Source organism: Pseudophryne corroboree, chromosome 1, assembly GCF_028390025.1.
Source record: "Pseudophryne corroboree isolate aPseCor3 chromosome 1, aPseCor3.hap2, whole genome shotgun sequence".
NCBI lineage: Eukaryota > Metazoa > Chordata > Amphibia > Anura > Myobatrachidae > Pseudophryne > Pseudophryne corroboree.
The window spans coordinates 1220192975-1220212565 of record NC_086444.1 but is presented as its reverse complement, the minus strand read 5'-3'; positions in this window follow the sequence as shown (position 1 = coordinate 1220212565).

The following is a 19591-nucleotide window of genomic DNA, read 5'->3' as shown; positions in this document are numbered from 1 at the left end:
TGACTTAAAACTTTCATTTCATCTTGTTTTACTAAGCTAGAGAATCTGTGTGTTTCATGTGTGCCCCAGTTACACGATATGTATGGTAAGCCTAGATACAGTACATGGCATCTGTCCTAAAATTTGTTACACAAATAAAAACATAATTAACTTCTGTGTACTAAATTATTTTGACTGGACATGGAATAGCTGCCTAGCTGAGAATAGTGAGAGAAATTGTAAATTTTCTAAAGGGATTTTTCAGAGAGCCTCTTGGTGCAGCATAGTGTGATAGGGCAAACAGTAGGTGCCACATTCATGGCAAACTGATGAAGGCACACTGAGCAGATATAAAACACATGATCTAATTATCAGTCATCTCAAGCAGTTTGAGTTTCATGAAGTACTGGAGGTAGGTTCACAAAATTTGTTAGACAACAAAGGATATACAAGAACTTATTATTATTATTATTATTATTATTATTAGTAGTAATAGTAGGAGTTTTAGTAGTAAGTATTAGTAGTAGTATTATTAGTGGTAGTGATAGAAGTAGTATTTGTGGTTGTGGAAGTAATGGGAGTAATAGTAGTATAGGCAGTAGTATTGTTATAATAGAATAAATTACATATATAACGCCTGGGCACTCACAAACATAAAATTGCACTTCCCTTAGATTTTAGGTGAAGTGTGTCAGATAATTCCCATTTCCATGTTCTAGGATGTGTTCATACATAGAAGATAAAACACAGAACAAAATCCTCATGCGGTATAGTACAATGATATTAACTATCACACTATATTTAAAATGATAAAGTAGATCAAAATTTCAGGGAGGTCCCCATTCCCAACCGCTTACAATGGTACAGAGGGTGAAAAGCCTATATACTCAAAGTTTTTACACTAGGATAATCCGCCACCACGTGGGAAATGATCTCGGGGTTGCCCCCTTTATATAGCTCTCACAATGAAACGATATTCAGCATGCCTATCTGTTGACTCTCTCTCCTTCACTTATGCAGATAGTTTCTCTTCCACAAAGATGTTTATTTATGTACAGACAACACATTAAAAACAAGTAAGCTCCACCGGGGGTTCACAGAGTTGGATGGTAAACAGAAAAAATGGGGCCCCAACTCTCTGATAATCTCCGGCTCCCTCAGGGTACGTATGTCCAAGTGCAGGCCTACCCACCAACGCTTTTCGACCCGGACCTGGGTCTTTGTCAAGGTGTGGGCGATGCCTGCCGCAAAGTCCTTATAAACCTCCCTAATCACTTATTCCTCCCAGGTGTGTTTCCTTCCATGGTGTTGGCCCCGGTATCTGTCTAACTAAGATTTCTAATGGTAATGCAAGTCCTCCATTAGTACAAATACATTGTCCCTGGTTCTGTGTAACTTCTGTTTTTTCATTCTGAAAGTGATGTCCTCTCATTTGGTCCATCACAAATCTCCGTCCCGTGCCGGGCCTCCTCCAAGATGGCGTCCGTGATCTTTCCGTCCAGTACTTCCTGTATTTCTTGCCCCACTTCCTGTTCATTCTCACGGGCCGGTAATATCAAGTTCTGGATATTTTAAAGTCCATTATATCTGTCTCCAACATTTCTACAGCAAAAAATTCTCATAGCAGCATATATTACAGTGAAATATAATGTATAAAATCACCATAAAAACAAGAAAATGTCATAAAAACCACTTTATCTCAAAATGTTGATTTAACCCTTGCGGTGCCAGGGTTTTATATTGGTATATCAATTTCATTTAAGATCTGGCCAAACGAGTGGTAATATTCGTATCCTTTTCTGTACAGTTGATGTGTTTAATACCAAAAAAAAAAAACATTTATATGACTGGGGGAACAGTTATGCATTTTTTTTAAATTATCTGACAAAGAATGTGTCTCTAATCCATTTCCGATGTTTCTCAAATGATTTTAATTCTTCATTTTTAGTTGAATTTGGTGGTAAAGTAGAAGTTGAGAAAACTTTGTGTTAACCAAACCATGGTTTTGTTGGTCTAATTTCTGTTTGACTATGGTCACTGCCATCAAAATAGTAGACTAAATTAGAATTTTGGTATTTTGAACATTGATAAAATTACAACATTGAACATGTCGACATGTGCAGACTGTCAAGCTTTGAGATCTGAAATATTAACATACAATCTTGATATTCTGCATGGAGAGATGAGTATCTTTAATTTTTTCAGAGCTGAAAACACCTCAACCATGTTTTTTTTATAATTGGATCCCATAGGTATTGCGATCATGAATACCTGCGTTAATTCAAAACTAGGTGCGAGGTGCAGTATGTGAGTTGTTTTTTTTTACCTCAGTAAACCTCAAGCACTATGGAATTCCTCCTATAGTAAATTATTTAAAAAATATATATATAAATGTATACAATAGCAAAGTAAAATTGTAAAAAGTAAGATAACAAAAGGGAAAATATTTTTTCCAATTTTTAATTAATTCATAATTAAGCAGAATGTCAAAGAGTTTTCAGTAATAGAAATATTTTTGAAGAATCTTAACTCTTTTCATTGTGGGAATTCATCAGAGTAAGATGATCAAAATCTCCATCATTCTCTAGAGTTAAATAAACTGTGTTTTGAATATTGAATAACTTGGACATTCTGGGACCGCAGATGTTGCTCTGTTAGTCTGTGAAACCCATCATGATTAGATAAATATTTGAATGTCAAGGACAATACAAATAAATGTATGTGTCCAGAGACGTTTACACCACCAAAAACTCATCTCCGACCTCCTCATTCTATGCTCTTGATTTTTCCACTTACTTCACATCCAAAATTGACTCCATACATCAGGACTTCACATCCTACCAGATCATCAGCAACATCCTGTCCCTTAACACCACTCCCCATCCCTCTTACCAACTCTAACATCTTTCTTCTTTGTAACTAATGAGAAATTCATAGCCCTCATCCATTCCTGCCCACCACCACCTCTCCACTTGACTCACTTCCTCAATATCTCCCTCTCATGAGAGATTGTACCCTCTGCCTTCAAAAATACAATCATCCCCAATTCTTAAAAACCTACTCTTGATCAAACCACCATCTCCATCTACTGACACTTTTCTCTCCTCCTTTTTCACTCCAAACTACTTGAGCATATTATGTATAATAGCATTACTGACTTTCTTTCCTCCCACTTACTGTGTGACTCATTCCAGTCTGGATTTTGTCATGTCTACTTTGTTGAAACTGTTGTCACAAAAGTCTGCAATGACTTACATGCTGCAAAATTTAAGGGCCTCTGATCACTGCTTATTCTTCTTAAACTCTGCTTTTGACACTCTGGACTACCCTATTCTGCAAATCCTTTACTCTTTTTCTGATCTCTGACTGTTTCTTCTATTTCTCCTCTCATGATGCCACTTCACCCCCCACTTCCATTAACTGTTGACTTTCAAGATTCTGTTCTTGGTTCGTTATTTTTCTCTATTTATATGTCCTCTTTAGGTATACTCATCAGCTTTTTTGACTACCATTGTCATCTCTAGCCTAATGAAATTTAGATGTACCTTTCCTCCCATGACCTCTCCCCCACTCTCCTCCCTCATATTGTATCTCCAAATGTCTTTCTGCTACCTTTTCTTAGATGTCCCAGCACTTTCTAAAACGTAACATGACTAAGACTGAGCTGATCATCTTTCCACCCTCGCACACAACCTCAACCACCACACTTTCTTTATCTATTTTATGGCACCATTATATTCTCTAGCCTCCAAGTGTGCTGTATTGGATAAATCTTTAACTCATGCCTCTCCATCAAACCACACATTTATCACCTCTCATAAACATGCCATTTTCATCAAAAAATATTTACAGGATCAGACCCTTTCTCAACCAGGATGCTACCAAGTCCTTTATCCACTCACTGGTCATCTCATCTCCAGACTGGAGTACTGTAATCTCCTCCTATTTGGAATCCCTGACAAATGCCTTTCTCTACTCCAATCTATCCTCAATGTTGCAGCCCAGTTTATCAACCTCATCAAACAAAATTGTCCACCTGATCTCTTCTACAAGCCCTTAACTAACATTACTTCCCTTTCAGAATACAAGTAAAGTTTATTACATTACCTTACAGAGCCCTTACCCACCCTTATCTTCCTTTACACTTCTACCTGCTCTCTTCACTCCGCTAAGGCACACCATCTCTCCTGCCTACTGATTACTTCCTCCCACTCCAACCTCCAAGATTTTTCTTGTGACACTATCTTTCTATGGAATTATCTGTCTCTCCCTCTCAGACTCTCCAACTCTCTACAAAACTTTAAATGGGCTCTCAAGACCCATCAACTGCAGCCAAATCTCATCCTAGCATTCAGTTGTATGCTCACTGTCTGACTCATCTCCATCATACCTGTCTGTCCCATCCCCTTTAGAATTTAAGTTTTCATGAGCAGGGTCCTCTTTCCTCATGTGCTTTTCCTTCTCTTACTTTAACCATCTTCAACAGCATCAAATCACACAGTTTTCTGACACCCTGATGCTTAATTCAGTGGCGGCTGCTGATGCAGATATGTTTATGTACCCTGTACTTGTCCGATATTGTCTTTGACTGTAAGTCACTGTTTGTCTGTTTTTGTACTGTGGAATTGGGTGCTCTTAATTCCTTGTGATGTCATACAAAGAATAATAAAAAATATTAAAAGTAGCGGAAATATGAATGTCTTGATTTTGTGTAGTAGGATGCTGATAATAATCAACAGAAAGATGAATAATATGAATAAATTAACACAGTGAGGAATCTGAATTATCAAATTAATGTTTTGTTGTTAAATGCTGAAATATTAGAATTATGAAATTAAATTACATCTAGCATACATGTAATTGTGGAAGGTTAACACCTGGCAATAAATTGGGAAGCATTCATCATCCTGGAAGCTGAGTTGCCGGCAGTCATGTGACCTGCACCAGAATATGGCAGCTGACATCCCAAAGGTGAGTATCAGGGTTTAGGGTTAGGGCCTTGGGAGGTTTAGGGATTGGCACCAGGTGGGGTTAGGGTTTGGCACTGGGAAGGTTGTTATCTATATACAACATATAGGGAAAAGTGGAGTGTAAAATACTTTCCCTGTCCACTTTCTGTTTCTTCAGTGTTGGGATGTCACTGTCGGTCTTGTGACGGTCGGCATCCTGACTGCTGGTATTATATATCAGACCCAATAAATCAATGGCATATAAAAGATATAAACTTTACAGGATAAATTAGGAAAAGTGTAGTTAGAAAACATTTGTATAAATCATATCATAATTATAATAATGAGCTTGGAAAATGTATTTGAGGGCATATTTGGGGAACTTTGATTAAACAAATCTGGTATATAAGGCTGATGAATTTTACGGTACTGTATTTAGTTTGTATTTCTGAAAATTCTTACTCTGTACAGAAGTACATCACAAGTCTTATGGAGACTTCATCTTAAGGTGCATACACACAGTGAGATACTTGCTATGCCCAATTTTGACTATGTGATTTCCATTGAACTCCCCCAGAGCCCAGAAGAACCAGCTTTGTTTATCTGTACTTGCAACTTTGACTGTATAATTTTGACTAAGTGCCAATTTTCAATATACTTTGTACTATACACACTAGAAACTCAAGATTGACTTGCCTGAACATTCTAACTAGTCTTGCGACACTGACCCCGTGCGAGTGCACATCGGGATTGAAATGGTATCTCAAGAGAATGGTCTGCCTGTATTGTCCGGCATCAATACTCCTGTTCATGTCAGTCAACTGGAAATGTGAATTCTTAACCAAGTGAAAGAAAAAGATTTCAGAAAGTATCACCTGTCCGGGGACAGCCTTGTGCATCATTATGTCTAATACTAGAATACATTAGGTTTGATGTATGAAGTAGTGAAGATAGTGGAGAAATGGGCCGGTGGAGAATTAGTCCATCATAAAAAATCAGCTTTGAGATAACATTTATCAAGAAAATTCTATACAATTATACATGGCATATAACTGATTGCTGCGGGTAACTTTCCCAATGGCTTACTTCTCCGCTATTTTTGCTGCATCATCTCTCATATTGTCAGGCTACTTTTTACCTTGTATTTCATAAGCATTACCTTTTTGTAACTTATACCTTTAACCGCTATGATTAACTATTAATGCTGTATTTAAAGAATCACCTTATATATAGTTCAGATAATATTTTGTAAGAGAATGGAAAATAAATGATCAATGTTGAGGTTTTTTATACATACAGTAGCCAATGAGGACATATCATTCATTTTTTGATGGTTCAAACTACATCTACTATATTTTCCAGCATTGTGTTTTCTGATGACATACGGATTCATGGATTTTTAGCTGCGTTTTGTCTCAGGCCATTTAAACATTTCTGTACATTGATGGGTTTAAATTAAGTTGGTGTTTGCTGTTGTTTGGTTGAAGTTGTCAAGGTGTTCTACTGTAGAAATAGACTCCAAACCGTATGGACCTTGTGGAGAGTGTAGTGGAGAGTTTGGAATATTGGAACCCTGGTGAATTGTTTATTGCACATTACGATTGGTGATATTTGAGTGTAAGTTGTCTTGTCTACCTTATTGTCTTGTTTGTTATCAGTGTGTCTTCTTTTTCTGTCTTTGTCATATTTTTATGTTTAGTCAGTGGTGTGTGTGTGTGTGTGTGTGTGTGTGTGTGTGTGTGTGTGTGTGTGTGTGTGTGGGGGGATTCCTGTGTTTTGTGGAGTGGAGGAGGTTTGTGATTGCTTTTTATTCTCTGTGGCCCAGATTTATCAAGCCTTGGAGAGTGAATAATTGCACAGTGATAAAGTACCAACCAACCAGCTCCTGTCATTTTTTTAAAAACAGCATGTAACATGACGGATAGAAGCTGATTGGCTGGTACTTTATCACCATGCAATTTATAGCACATCAAACCTGGCAAAGCATCAAACACATCAAAGAAAGAGAAACCTGTACACAGGTATTGAGGGCACTGAAGTAGGGGATGCCTCGCTAAACTGCAGCCCAAAAAATAGGGAAGTCCCTCCACAGAATTACAGAAATGGAATAGGGGTGGAGGCTGCACTCATATATCAGTACATAACCATAGTATAAAATATCAAGATAATTTAATAAAAAAACATAGTAATGCATACATACAACAAAAAGTAAAAAAATTATATGAATTCATATACAGTGGTTAAAAATTAGATATTACCATAGATATCCGGTCAGGACTGAAATAAAACTAAATTGATGGAGTCCGTTCCAATAGTGCCCCTGTAGAATTCATAGTCCAGTGCAACAAGAGTCTCTTTGCAGAGTTAATCCATTTAGAGATGCATGCAATTTACCATTAGAGGAATGATGGTTTAGCAATGTCCTTTTGGTGAATAGGTCCCTCATGCAATACGGTTTTAGGCCGAAAAGTCTCTGGATCTCTTGTAATTCAAAGGTGGTAATCCGGGGCTGGTTCGGTTTCCAATTCAGTAAAGCATCCTGATAATCTGACAACCCTAATGTGTTTCACTGCCTAACATCGCTCCAGTGTGTACCCAGCTTAGGTTTCTGCAGGTAGTGTTTTGGAGGTTTACTTACTATAGTAAAGTGTTGCATTTTGCAAGTTTTATTTTTCATGTATTTGTGTGGCAGTGACAAACTAATACAGTACGAGGACAAACATTTTGTAAATACCTGTGTTTTTGATTGACAGAACCATAGGTTTTTATATTGCAGAAGTTATTTTTATGGTGATGGTTTTTTTTTAACTTGACTATTTAAAATTATGTAAAAGTATATCTTGCAATGATTTTACTGCTAAACTTGTTTTATTTTTACTATTAGATTTTTTTTATATTCTGTCCAATATGTATGTTTTTACCTACAAAACTGGTTGCCTTTATATTTTAAAAACAACTTGACTTGCAGACTGACAGTGCATATGTAGTAGAGTCTTAATTGTGTCATTTATGTTAACAAAACAAAACAAAAAAAGGCCACAAATGCAGATTCATGGGAGATGAGGAGGAAGAGAAGATGGGTCACTTTTTTATTAAGAAGATTTTCAGCATTTTATAGTGAATTTAACATATAATTCTTTGTCCCTCCTGCACACAGCACACGTGATTTCTGGGACATATTCATGACACCTTCCTGGTGAGTCTATGTTTGAGCTCGCAAACAACATTAACATTGCACAATACAAAGCAAGCAATACAAAATATACTTGCCAAATTTTTTAAAAGGCTACAATGGAATGTTTTATTAGTTGTCAGTACATTCAGACTGCTGTATTGTTCACACATATTTGTGATTTTTCAAACACAAAAACTAAAAAAAAAAATGCTACAGTATGTTGTGTACTACATTGACATATAAAACACAATACTATACTTTCATGTATTTCATAGGTTCTGATGACAAGGTTCATGAAGCTGTTAAACCAGTGCTGGATGGTGAGCCTGTTGTTGGGGAAGAAGTCATAGGGGAATATTTACTAAGATTCGTGTTGGAACCGATTTTAGTAGCAATTGAATTTCGACTGACATTGGCCGTGCAAAATTGCAACTTTTTAAATCTGTATTCTGTAATTTACTAATTTTTCGAGTTTGTCCTATTCATATTTTTTGATGTAATTTGTATTTCTGGCTGTGTTTTTATGGCCAAATGTGTTTGTTTTCGGCCGAAGATGGATGTTGTGACCCGTAATTCGTATTTTTCAGGTGCGGCAGTGTTTTGTGGATTTTGCGGCAGCATTTTTCAATTTTTTTTTTATTTTGAAGGTGAAGTGGGATTGGTAATGTGGAATACGTGGGAGTGTCAAAGCGCTGCCATATAAATACGCCCCAAACAGATTGAACCTTGTGGGTTTAGTTAGTGTAGTGGAGAGAGGTAGTGCTGTGAGGAGTTGGTGAGTGTTTTGGATATTTGGGTAGCAATTTCTGAGTGCTGAGCTGTAAAAGTTGTCTTGTCTTTATTGTTGTATTGTTAGTTATTAGTGTGTCATATTTTCTGTCCTAGTTTTTTTCAAGTCTCTTGTCAGTGTGTGTGTGTGTGTGTGTGCTGTGTAGAGGTAGAGAAGGAGTGTGTTTTGTTTGTGTTAATTTTTTAGTGTTAAGTGTTGTTCCTCCTAAGTATGTCTGAGTCAGAGGTTAGTGAGGTTGGAGAGGTGGAGGAGGTTAGTGAGGTGGAGGAGGTTAGTGTGGTGGAGGAGGGTAGTTAGGGGGAGAGGTGGTGAAGGTGGCAGAGGAAGCGCCTGAGCAGCCGCGTAGCAGGATCAAGTCAGGGCGCAATGTGAAGTTCACATTTGCCGAGAATGTTGCCCTGGTGAGGATGATAATGAAATATCATCACCAGCTCTTTGGTCTGGATGCAGCTAAGGTGTCAGCCAGGAAAAAATCTTTAATGTGGAAGAAGGTGGTTGACGCTGTGAATTGTAAATATTGAGGGCGTGGTGAGAACAGAGGAGACATGCAGAAATTGCTTCTTACGAGATCAAGCATCGTGTGAAAGTCAAAATGGTGAAGGAGGCCAAGTCGGCACATCAAATAGGAGGGGGACGGCCATTTATAGCCACTTATTTGGAGTTTGAGGAGCCGCTGCTGAACCTGATCCCTCCAGAGGTAGTGAGGGGGACATATGTACGGGACTCTGATCGTCCCAAGGTGGCTGGTAAGTTAAGTGTTTTAATATATATTTTTTTTGGTTTATAGATTTTTAGCAACAAAAAGCAGTTTGAGTCTGGTTTTGGCATCAATAGTGCTGTCTTATTTTTTAATCTCATCTTCCATTGTGTATTCTGTCCGCACAGAAATGTATGTTGTGTTTATGTTTCTCAACACATCATATTGAAACATTTATTTTTGAATGTGGTTGTCTGAATTAATTTACATGACTTTTGTTTTAGTTTCCTGCACACCAGTCATTAATATGATATATGTCTATTGTGTATAAATATATTTCCTTCCATACAGTCTTTTATAAAATAGTGTATTGTGGACCAAATGAAAATATATGGTGATGTGTGTAATGCATAGGTACGTTGTTATTTTAAGTTATTTTGCAAGCCTTTATATGGTGCCACATGTGGTGATTTTAGTAAAAGCATAGTGTACAATTTGGCAAAACATGAAGCCAGTGTCTTACAGTTCAATACAATAGAGAACAAGTACAGGGTATATAAACATACAGTAGTAGCGTCATTAAACAGAACATTATAAAGTTTCTGCTTGGATGACAGGCTAAGGATTTTGTGTCATCAAAGGAAGTCTTGTTATGTAGATACGAACAGAAAGAGGATTAAAAGCGCATGAGGGAAGTGAAAGCTTACATAGTTTGTAGTAGAGATGAGCGCCTGAAATTTTTCGGGTTTTGTGTTTTGGTTTTGGGTTCGGTTCCGCGGCCGTGTTTTGGGTTCGAACGCGTTTTGGCAAAACCTCACCGAATTTTTTTTGTCGGATTCGGGTGTGTTTTGGATTCGGGTGTTTTTTTCAAAAAACACTAAAAAACAGCTTAAATCATAGAATTTGGGGGTCATTTTGATCCCAAAGTATTATTAACCTCAAAAACCATAATTTACACTCATTTTCAGTCTATTCTGAATACCTCACACCTCACAATATTATTTTTAGTCCTAAAATTTGCACCGAGGTCGCTGTGTGAGTAAGATAAGCGACCCTAGTGGCCGACACAAACACCGGGCCCATCTAGGAGTGGCACTGCAGTGTCACGCAGGATGTCCCTTCCAAAAAACCATCCCCAAACAGCACATGACGCAAAGAAAAAAAGAGGCGCAATGAGGTAGCTGTGTGAGTAAGATTAGCGACCCTAGTGGCCGACACAAACACCGGGCCCATCTAGGAGTGGCACTGCAGTGTCACGCAGGATGGCCCTTCCAAAAAACCCTCCCCAAACAGCACATGACGCAAAGAAAAAAAGAGGCGCAATGAGGTAGCTGTGTGAGTAAGATTAGCGACCCTAGTGGCCGACACAAACACCGGGCCCATCTAGGAGTGGCACTGCAGTGTCACGCAGGATGTCCCTTCCAAAAAACCCTCCCCAAACAGCACATGACGCAAAGAAAAAAAGAGGCGCAATGAGGTAGCTGACTGTGTGAGTAAGATTAGCGACCCTAGTGGCCGACACAAACACCGGGCCCATTTAGGAGTGGCACTGCAGTGTCACGCAGGATGTCCCTTCCAAAAAACCCTCCCCAATCAGCACATGATGCAAAGAAAAAGGTTAGGTGGTATACAATTATGGACGGGCTGCCGAGTGCCGACACAGAGGTAGCCACAGCCGTGAACTACCGCACTGTACTGTGTCTGCTGCTAATATATAGACTGGTTGATAAAGAGATAGTATACTCGTAACTAGTATGTATGTATAAAGAAAGAAAAAAAAACCACGGTTAGGTGGTATATACAATTATGGACGGGCTGCCGAGTGCCGACGCAGAGGTAGCCACAGCCGTGAACTACCGCACTGTACTGTGTCTGCTGCTAATATATAGACTGGTTGATAAAGAGATAGTATACTCGTAACTAGTATGTATGTATAAAGAAAGAAAAAAAAACCACGGTTAGGTGGTATATACAATTATGGACGGGCTGCCGAGTGCCGACACAGAGGTAGCCACAGCCGTGAACTACCGCACTGTACTGTGTCTGCTGCTAATATATAGACTGGTTGATAAAGAGATAGTATACTCGTAACTAGTATGTATGTATAAAGAAAGAAAAAAAAAACACGGTTAGGTGGTATATACAATTATGGACGGGCTGCCGAGTGCCGACACAGAGGTAGCCACAGCCGTGAACTACCGCACTGTACTGTGTCTGCTGCTAATATATAGACTGGTTGATAAAGAGATAGTATACTCGTAACTAGTATGTATGTATAAAGAAAGAAAAAAAAACCACGGTTAGGTGGTATATACAATTATGGACGGGCTGCCGAGTGCCGACACAGAGGTAGCCACAGCCGTGAACTACCGCACTGTACTGTGTCTGCTGCTAATATATAGACTGGTTGATAAAGAGATAGTATACTCGTAACTAGTATGTATGTATAAAGAAAGAAAAAAAAAACCACGGTTAGGTGGTATATACAATTATGGACGGGCTGCCGAGTGCCGACACAGAGGTAGCCACAGCCGTGAACTACCGCACTGTACTGTGTCTGCTGCTAATATATAGACTGGTTGATAAAGAGATAGTATACTCGTAACTAGTATGTATGTATAAAGAAAGAAAAAAAACCCACGGTTAGGTGGTATATACAATTATGGACGGGCTGCCGAGTGCCGACACAGAGGTAGCCACAGCCGTGAACTACCGCACTGTACTGTGTCTGCTGCTAATATATAGACTGGTTGATAAAGAGATAGTATACTCGTAACTAGTATGTATGTATAAAGAAAGAAAAAAAAACCACGGTTAGGTGGTATATACAATTATGGACGGGCTGCCGAGTGCCGACACAGAGGTAGCCACAGCCGTGAACTACCGCACTGTACTGTGTCTGCTGCTAATATAGACTGGTTGATAAAGAGATAGTATACTCGTAACTAGTATGTATGTATAAAGAAAGAAAAAAAAACCACGGTTAGGTGGTATATACAATTATGGACGGGCTGCCGAGTGCCGACACAGAGGTAGCCACAGCCGTGAACTACCGCACTGTACTGTGTCTGCTGCTAATATATAGACTGGTTGATAAAGAGATAGTATACTCGTAACTAGTATGTATGTATAAAGAAAGAAAAAAAAACCACGGTTAGGTGGTATATACAATTATGGACGGGCTGCCGTGTGCCGACACAGAGGTAGCCACAGCCGTGAACTACCGCACTGTACTGTGTCTGCTGCTAATATAGACTGGTTGATAAAGAGATAGTATACTCGTAACTAGTATGTATGTATAAAGAAAGAAAAAAAAACCACGGTTAGGTGGTATATACAATTATGGACGGGCTGCCGAGTGCCGACACAGAGGTAGCCACAGCCGTGAACTACCGCACTGTACTGTGTCTGCTGCTAATATATAGACTGGTTGATAAAGAGATAGTATACTACTAATATTATATATACTGGTGGTCAGGTCACTGGTCACTAGTCACACTGGCAGTGGCACTCCTGCAGCAAAAGTGTGCACTGTTTAATTTTAATATAATATTATGTACTCCTGGCTCCTGCTATAACCTATAACTGGCACTGCAGTAGTGCTCCCCAGTCTCCCCCACAATTATAAGCTGTGTGAGCTGAGCAGTCAGACAGATATATAATATATATAGATGATGCAGCACACTGGCCTGAGCCTGAGCAGTGCACACAGATATGGTATGTGACTGACTGAGTCACTGTGTGTATCGCTTTTTTCAGGCAGAGAACGGATATATTAAATAAACTGCACTGTGTGTCTGGTGGTCACTCACTATATAATATATTATGTACTCCTGGCTCCTGCTATAACCTATAACTGGCACTGCAGTAGTGCTCCCCAGTCTCCCCCACAATTATAAGCTGTGTGAGCAGAGCAGTCAGACAGATATATATAATATTATATATAGATAATAGATGATGCAGCACACTGGCCTGAGCCTGAGCAGTGCACACAGATATGGTATGTGACTGAGTCACTGTGTGCTGTGTATCGCTTTTTTCAGGCAGAGAACGGATTATAAATAAAACTGGTGGTCACTGGTCACTATCAGCAAAACTCTGCACTGTACTGAGTACTCCTAATGCTCCCCAAAATTAGTAAATCAAGTGTCTCTCTAATCTATTCTAAACGGAGAGGACGCCAGCCACGTCCTCTCCCTATCAATCTCAATGCACGTGTGAAAAATGGCGGCGACGCGCGGCTCCTTATATAGAATCCGAGTCTCGCGATAGAATCCGAGCCTCGCGAGAATCCGACAGCGTCATGATGACGTTCGGGCGCGCTCGGGTTAACCGAGCAAGGCGGGAAGATCCGAGTCGCTCGGACCCGTGAAAAAAAACATGAAGTTCTGGCGGGTTCGGATTCAGAGAAACCGAACCCGCTCATCTCTAGTTTGTAGTTGTGTTTAAATGTTTGCCTTGTGTTTCTGAAAATATGTTTTGCTTAGTGATTGTTAAAATGTGCAATATGGCAAACATCAGCTTAGGCAGGCCCAGCGCTACCTGTTCAGCAAAGGGATGCAGAGCAGGTAGGCGCCAGGCAGGAGATGCACTCTATATGCTCTGCATACCTGCTGCTGCCCCCCTGCTGCTGCCGGCTGCTAAGCCTGTCACTGCATGACAGGCATCGGAACCAGCAGCTGAAAGCATCCCCTCCCCTCCTATGACAGATCTTATGGAGGGGGTTGGGCTACATGGATGGAGGGGGCGGGCATAAATGGGCAGAAGGGTTGGGGCAACATGGGACTACAAGACTGCAGTGCCACAAAGGAGGACATGCTGCTCCAGATCCTGCCAGCCAGGGAGAGTAACAGAGAAAGTGTGTGTGTGTTTATGTGTGTGGGTGTGTGTGTGTGTATATGTATGTATGTGTATTTATGTATGTGCATGCAGGGTTGGACTGGCACACAGGGGACCCCACCTTATGTGGGCCCTCCTCCTCCTCTAGGGATCAGGTTCCAGACTTTATCCAGGTGCACTTGAATTATGCATTATACATATGTTACATTCTACTTCACAAGAATATGATTTATTATATAGTTACACAGAAAATGTACTCTTTAATGGTTAGTCAAACCTCTGTGGTTGCTGGCCACTCCCTTAAGCATGGGTCTGTACAACAGCATTCCCCCAGTGGGCCCTCCATGCCCCAGTCCAACACTGTGCATGTGTGTGAAGTAGGGGTGTGTGTGAATAAACTGCACTTCTGTGGGCATTACATGTAAGCTGCGCTACTACTGGGGCGTTACTACTGGGGCATTACGTGTAAGATGTAGTACTACTGGGGTATTACTACTGGGGTATTACATGTAAGCTGCATTACTACTGGGGCGTTACTACTGGGGCATTACATGTAAGCTGCATTACTACTGGGGCGTTACTACTGGGGCATTACATGTAAGCTGCGCTACTACTGGGGCATTACTACTGGGGCATTACATGTAAGATGTACTACTACTGGGGCATTACTACTGGGGCATTACGTGTAAGATGTAGTACTACTGGGGCATTACTACTAGGGCATTACGTGTAAGCTGCATTACTACTGGGGCGTTACTACTGGGGCATTACGTGTAAGATGTGGTACTACTGGGGCGTTACTACTGGGGCGTTACATGCAAGCTGCGCTACTACTGGGGCGTTACTACTGGGGCATTACGTGTAAGCTGCGCTACTACTGGGGCGTTACTACTGAGGCATTACGTGTAAGATGTGGTACTACTGGGGCATTACTACTGAGGCATTACGTGTAAGATGTAGTACTACTGGGGCATTACTACTGGGGCATTACATGTAAGCTGCGCTACTACTGGGGCGTTACTACTGGGGCATTACGTGTAAGATGTGGTACTACTGGGGCATTACTACTGGGGCGTTACGTGTAAGCTGCGCTTATACTGGGGCATTACTACTGGGGCGTTACGTGTAAGCTGCATTACTACTGGGGCATTACGTGTAAGCTGCATTACTACTGGGGCGTTACGTGTAAGCTGCGCTTATACTGGGGCATTACTACTGGGGCGTTACGTGTAAGCTGCATTACTACTGGGGCATTACGTGTAAGCTGTTCTTCTACTGGGGCATTGCTACTAGGGCATTACATGCAAGATGTGCTACTAATGGGGCGTTTCTACTGTGGCATTACTACTGGGGTGTTACTTGCAAACTGCGCTACTACTGGGGCATTACATGTAAGCTGCATTACTACTGGGGCGTTACTTTTGGGGCATTACATGTAAACTGCATTACTACTGGGGCGTTACTACTGGGGCATTACATGTAAGCTGCATTACTACTGGGGCATTACTTGTAAGCTGTTCTTCTACTGGGGCGTTGCTACTAGTGCATTACATGCAAGCTGTGCTACTAATGGGGCATTACTACTGTGGCATTAATACTGGGGTGTTATGTGCAAACTGCGCTACTACTAGTGCATTACAGCTGGGGCGTTACTTTTGGGGCGTTACATGTAAACTGCATGACTACTTAGGGTGTTACAACTGGGGAATTACTACTGGGGTGTTACGTGCAAACTGTGATACTACTGGGGCGTTACATGTAAGCTGCATTACTACTGGGGCGTTACTTCTGGGGCGTTACATGTAAGCTGCATTACTCCTGGGGCATTACATGTAAGCTGCGCTACTACTGGGTCATTATTACTGGGGCGTTACGTGTTAGCTGAGCTACTACTGGGGCGTTACTACTGGGGCATTACATGTAAGCTGCATTATTACTGGGGCGTTACTACTGTGGTGTTACGTGCAAGCTGTGCTACTACTGGGGCGTTACTACTGAGGCATTACATGTAAGCTGCATTACTACTGGGGCATTAGTACTGAGGCATTACATGTAAGCTGCATTACTACTGGGGTGTTATGTGCAAGCTGCGCTACTACTGGGGCATTACTACTGGGGTGTTACAGGTAAACTGCATTATTATTGGGGTGTTATGTCTAAGCTGCGCTACTACTGGGGTGTTACTACAGGGGAATTATGTGTAAGCTGCGCTACTACTGGGCTGTTACTACTGGGGCATTATGTGTAAGCTGTGCTGCTACTGTGGTGTTACTACTGGGGCATTATGTGTAAGCTGCGCTACTACTGGGGTGTTACTACTGGGGCGTTACTACTTGGGTGTTACGTGCAAACTGCACTACCACTGGGTCATTTCTGATGGGGCGTTACATGTAAGCTGAATTACTATTGGGGTGTTATGTGTAAGTAGCGCCACTACTGGAGGTGTTTTAAATGGGCGGTACAATTTGCTGGCCATGCCCTTTCCTTGTGAGACCACGTCCCTTGTTTGACGTGCGCTGTCCCTTTGGAAAGTATGGGAGGCACAAATTTATAGTTTGCAGGGGGGCGCCGAACACCGTAGCATCGGCCCTGAGCTTAGGAGTAATGTGTCGGCACATTTGAATGTAGTGGTTTTTGTAGGTTAAAATGTTAAAGTGCATTCTATCCTTTTGCAGTGTCTAAACAGTCACAAAGACCTTCTGGCCATACCTCCACTCTGACTGAAGCAGAGGATGCTGCTGATGCTGGTAAGTATATCAACCTTGGGTGTATTTTAGCCACAATGTTGAACCAAAAATAACTCAAACACTTTTTCCCAAAGGACCATCCACACACAAATTGCCCCCGCAGAAGCACAGTCTGGGTGTGTCTTCCAGAACACAACTACAGCCATCACCACGACGACACATATCCCAGGTCTCAGCTGTGCCCACATAGCAGCCGCTGGACAGTCAGCCACCCATGTCACCGCATTCACCAGAGCTGCCAGGTGAGTTAATTTGTACAAACACACAACACTCATATTTACACACACACTTTACACTACTCCAAACAGTGCTAAATATGCTGTACTATTGTTGTCCTACTTAAGATGCTATGTTGCCCTTAACAACCAATCACATGAAACGTGACAATTATGTTTCACCTTCAAGAATGAAACACATGAAATGTGAATTAATGATATATCCTATATCCCACATTTTTGAGAAATGGAAACTTACTTCAAATACTCCAATGTTATAAAAATGATTTATGAATCAAATTAGTGCAAAACTTAAGCGGTAAATATTTCACCACAAACTAAATGGACACTATTGCCTCAAAACACTTAGGCCAACAAATGTGAGGTGCATATGTTAAAAACAGAAGAAACAATATATGAGACAAATCTAGGTTTTCCAACACACAGAAATAAATCGAATACAATAAACAATAGTAGCACTAATAAAACAACACATTTGCAAAACAAAATAATTTGTAAATATTCTACTTACACACAACTGCTTTCTATTTTCAGCAGACACGAATCTTCAGGCAAGTCAGCCAGGGCAACTGCAGGACAGACAATGAGGAAACATTTACCCCCAAACTCACTGCCATACCCCCGCCAGACCCAACATCCACACAGTTTGCAACTCTGCCACTCACCAGACACCTGAGCAGGACAGAAGCCCGACCACACCTATAGCACAGTCTCAAGACCAGGCATTTTGGGACAGCTGGTCCACCCAGCAAGCAAATAATTTAGATTGTTTGCGTAGACAAATGCAATATATTTCCAGTCTTGAGCATTATGTTCCACGTCTCTGCAGAAGCAACAGCAAACAAATGAACTCACCTGAATGGCAAACACATTAGAATTAATGAGGGCAGACAATAATCACATGATAGATACATACCTACGAGTCATGGATGACAATCACAGGCTCCATCAAACCTACTAGCAGATATTGACTGCAACACAAACCACACAAGACACCATGGTCAGAATCACGGAGAGCCACACGTCTGCAACTAGAGACTTAACTTTGACTCTGACTACACTAACCCAGCATCTCACTCATCAAGGTGAGCACACAAGTTCCAGTTCCTCTACCACAACCCCTTTAGTGACACCTGTAATGTCCCCTCCCAGACGTGCTGGCCGAACTCATACAGACACCAGTGGTAAAGGCCCATCCACCTCAAGAGGCCGACCTGCAAAATAAATTAACATAATCATGTGTGGAAATTCTTAAATGAAAATGTTATGCTAGTTGCATTTTTGATGTTGCACTCACAAGTGTGAGAAGTGGTTTTTGTTTTATAACTAAATTGTTTGTAAAACTAATGTACCAGTAAAAACAAGGTACAACATGATACAGTTGTTTGGATATTGTTTACATAACAATTTACTTAGAGTTGTTTAAGGAAATCATATGCATGCTCACAATCAGGCAACATATCTTACACATGCAGCAGAGGTTAAGTATTTATATTTTTACAAAAGTATTTTACATGACATCATTCTATTAGGTAACATTACCTTAGGATTATGTTTATGCATGAGGTAACATTCATAAACACAAAACAGCACAACATAAATGCTGTGCAAATATAATGTTTACAATAACAGGACTGGATTTTTTGAACATTTGTAACAATAAAAACAACAAAACAAAGGGGGTAATTCCAAGTTGATCGCAGCAGGAATTATGTTAGCAATTGGGCAAAACCATGTGCACTGCAGGAGGGGGGGGGGGGGGGGCAGATATAACATGTGCAGAGAGAGTTAGATTTCGGTGTGTGGTGTGGTGTGTTCAATCTGTAATCTAATTTGCAATGTAATAATAAAGCAGCCAGTATTTACCCTGCACAGAAACAAAATTACCCTCCCAAATCTTACTGTCTCTACACCACGTTGTATCTGCCCCCCCCCCCTGTAGTGCACATGGTTTTGCCCAACTGCTAAAAAAATTCCTGCTGCGATCAACTTGGAATTACCCCCAAAGTGTACTGTTGATCAAAACATAACAGGTATCCTACAAAACACACACAATACAGTCACAACCATAAAGGAACCTTATTATACTTACCTTAGTAATTGAAGAGTAGTGATAGATGTCAAACACACTATTTTAAATGTGAACTTTTATAAGATTCGAGGATATTTGCGGCCGACT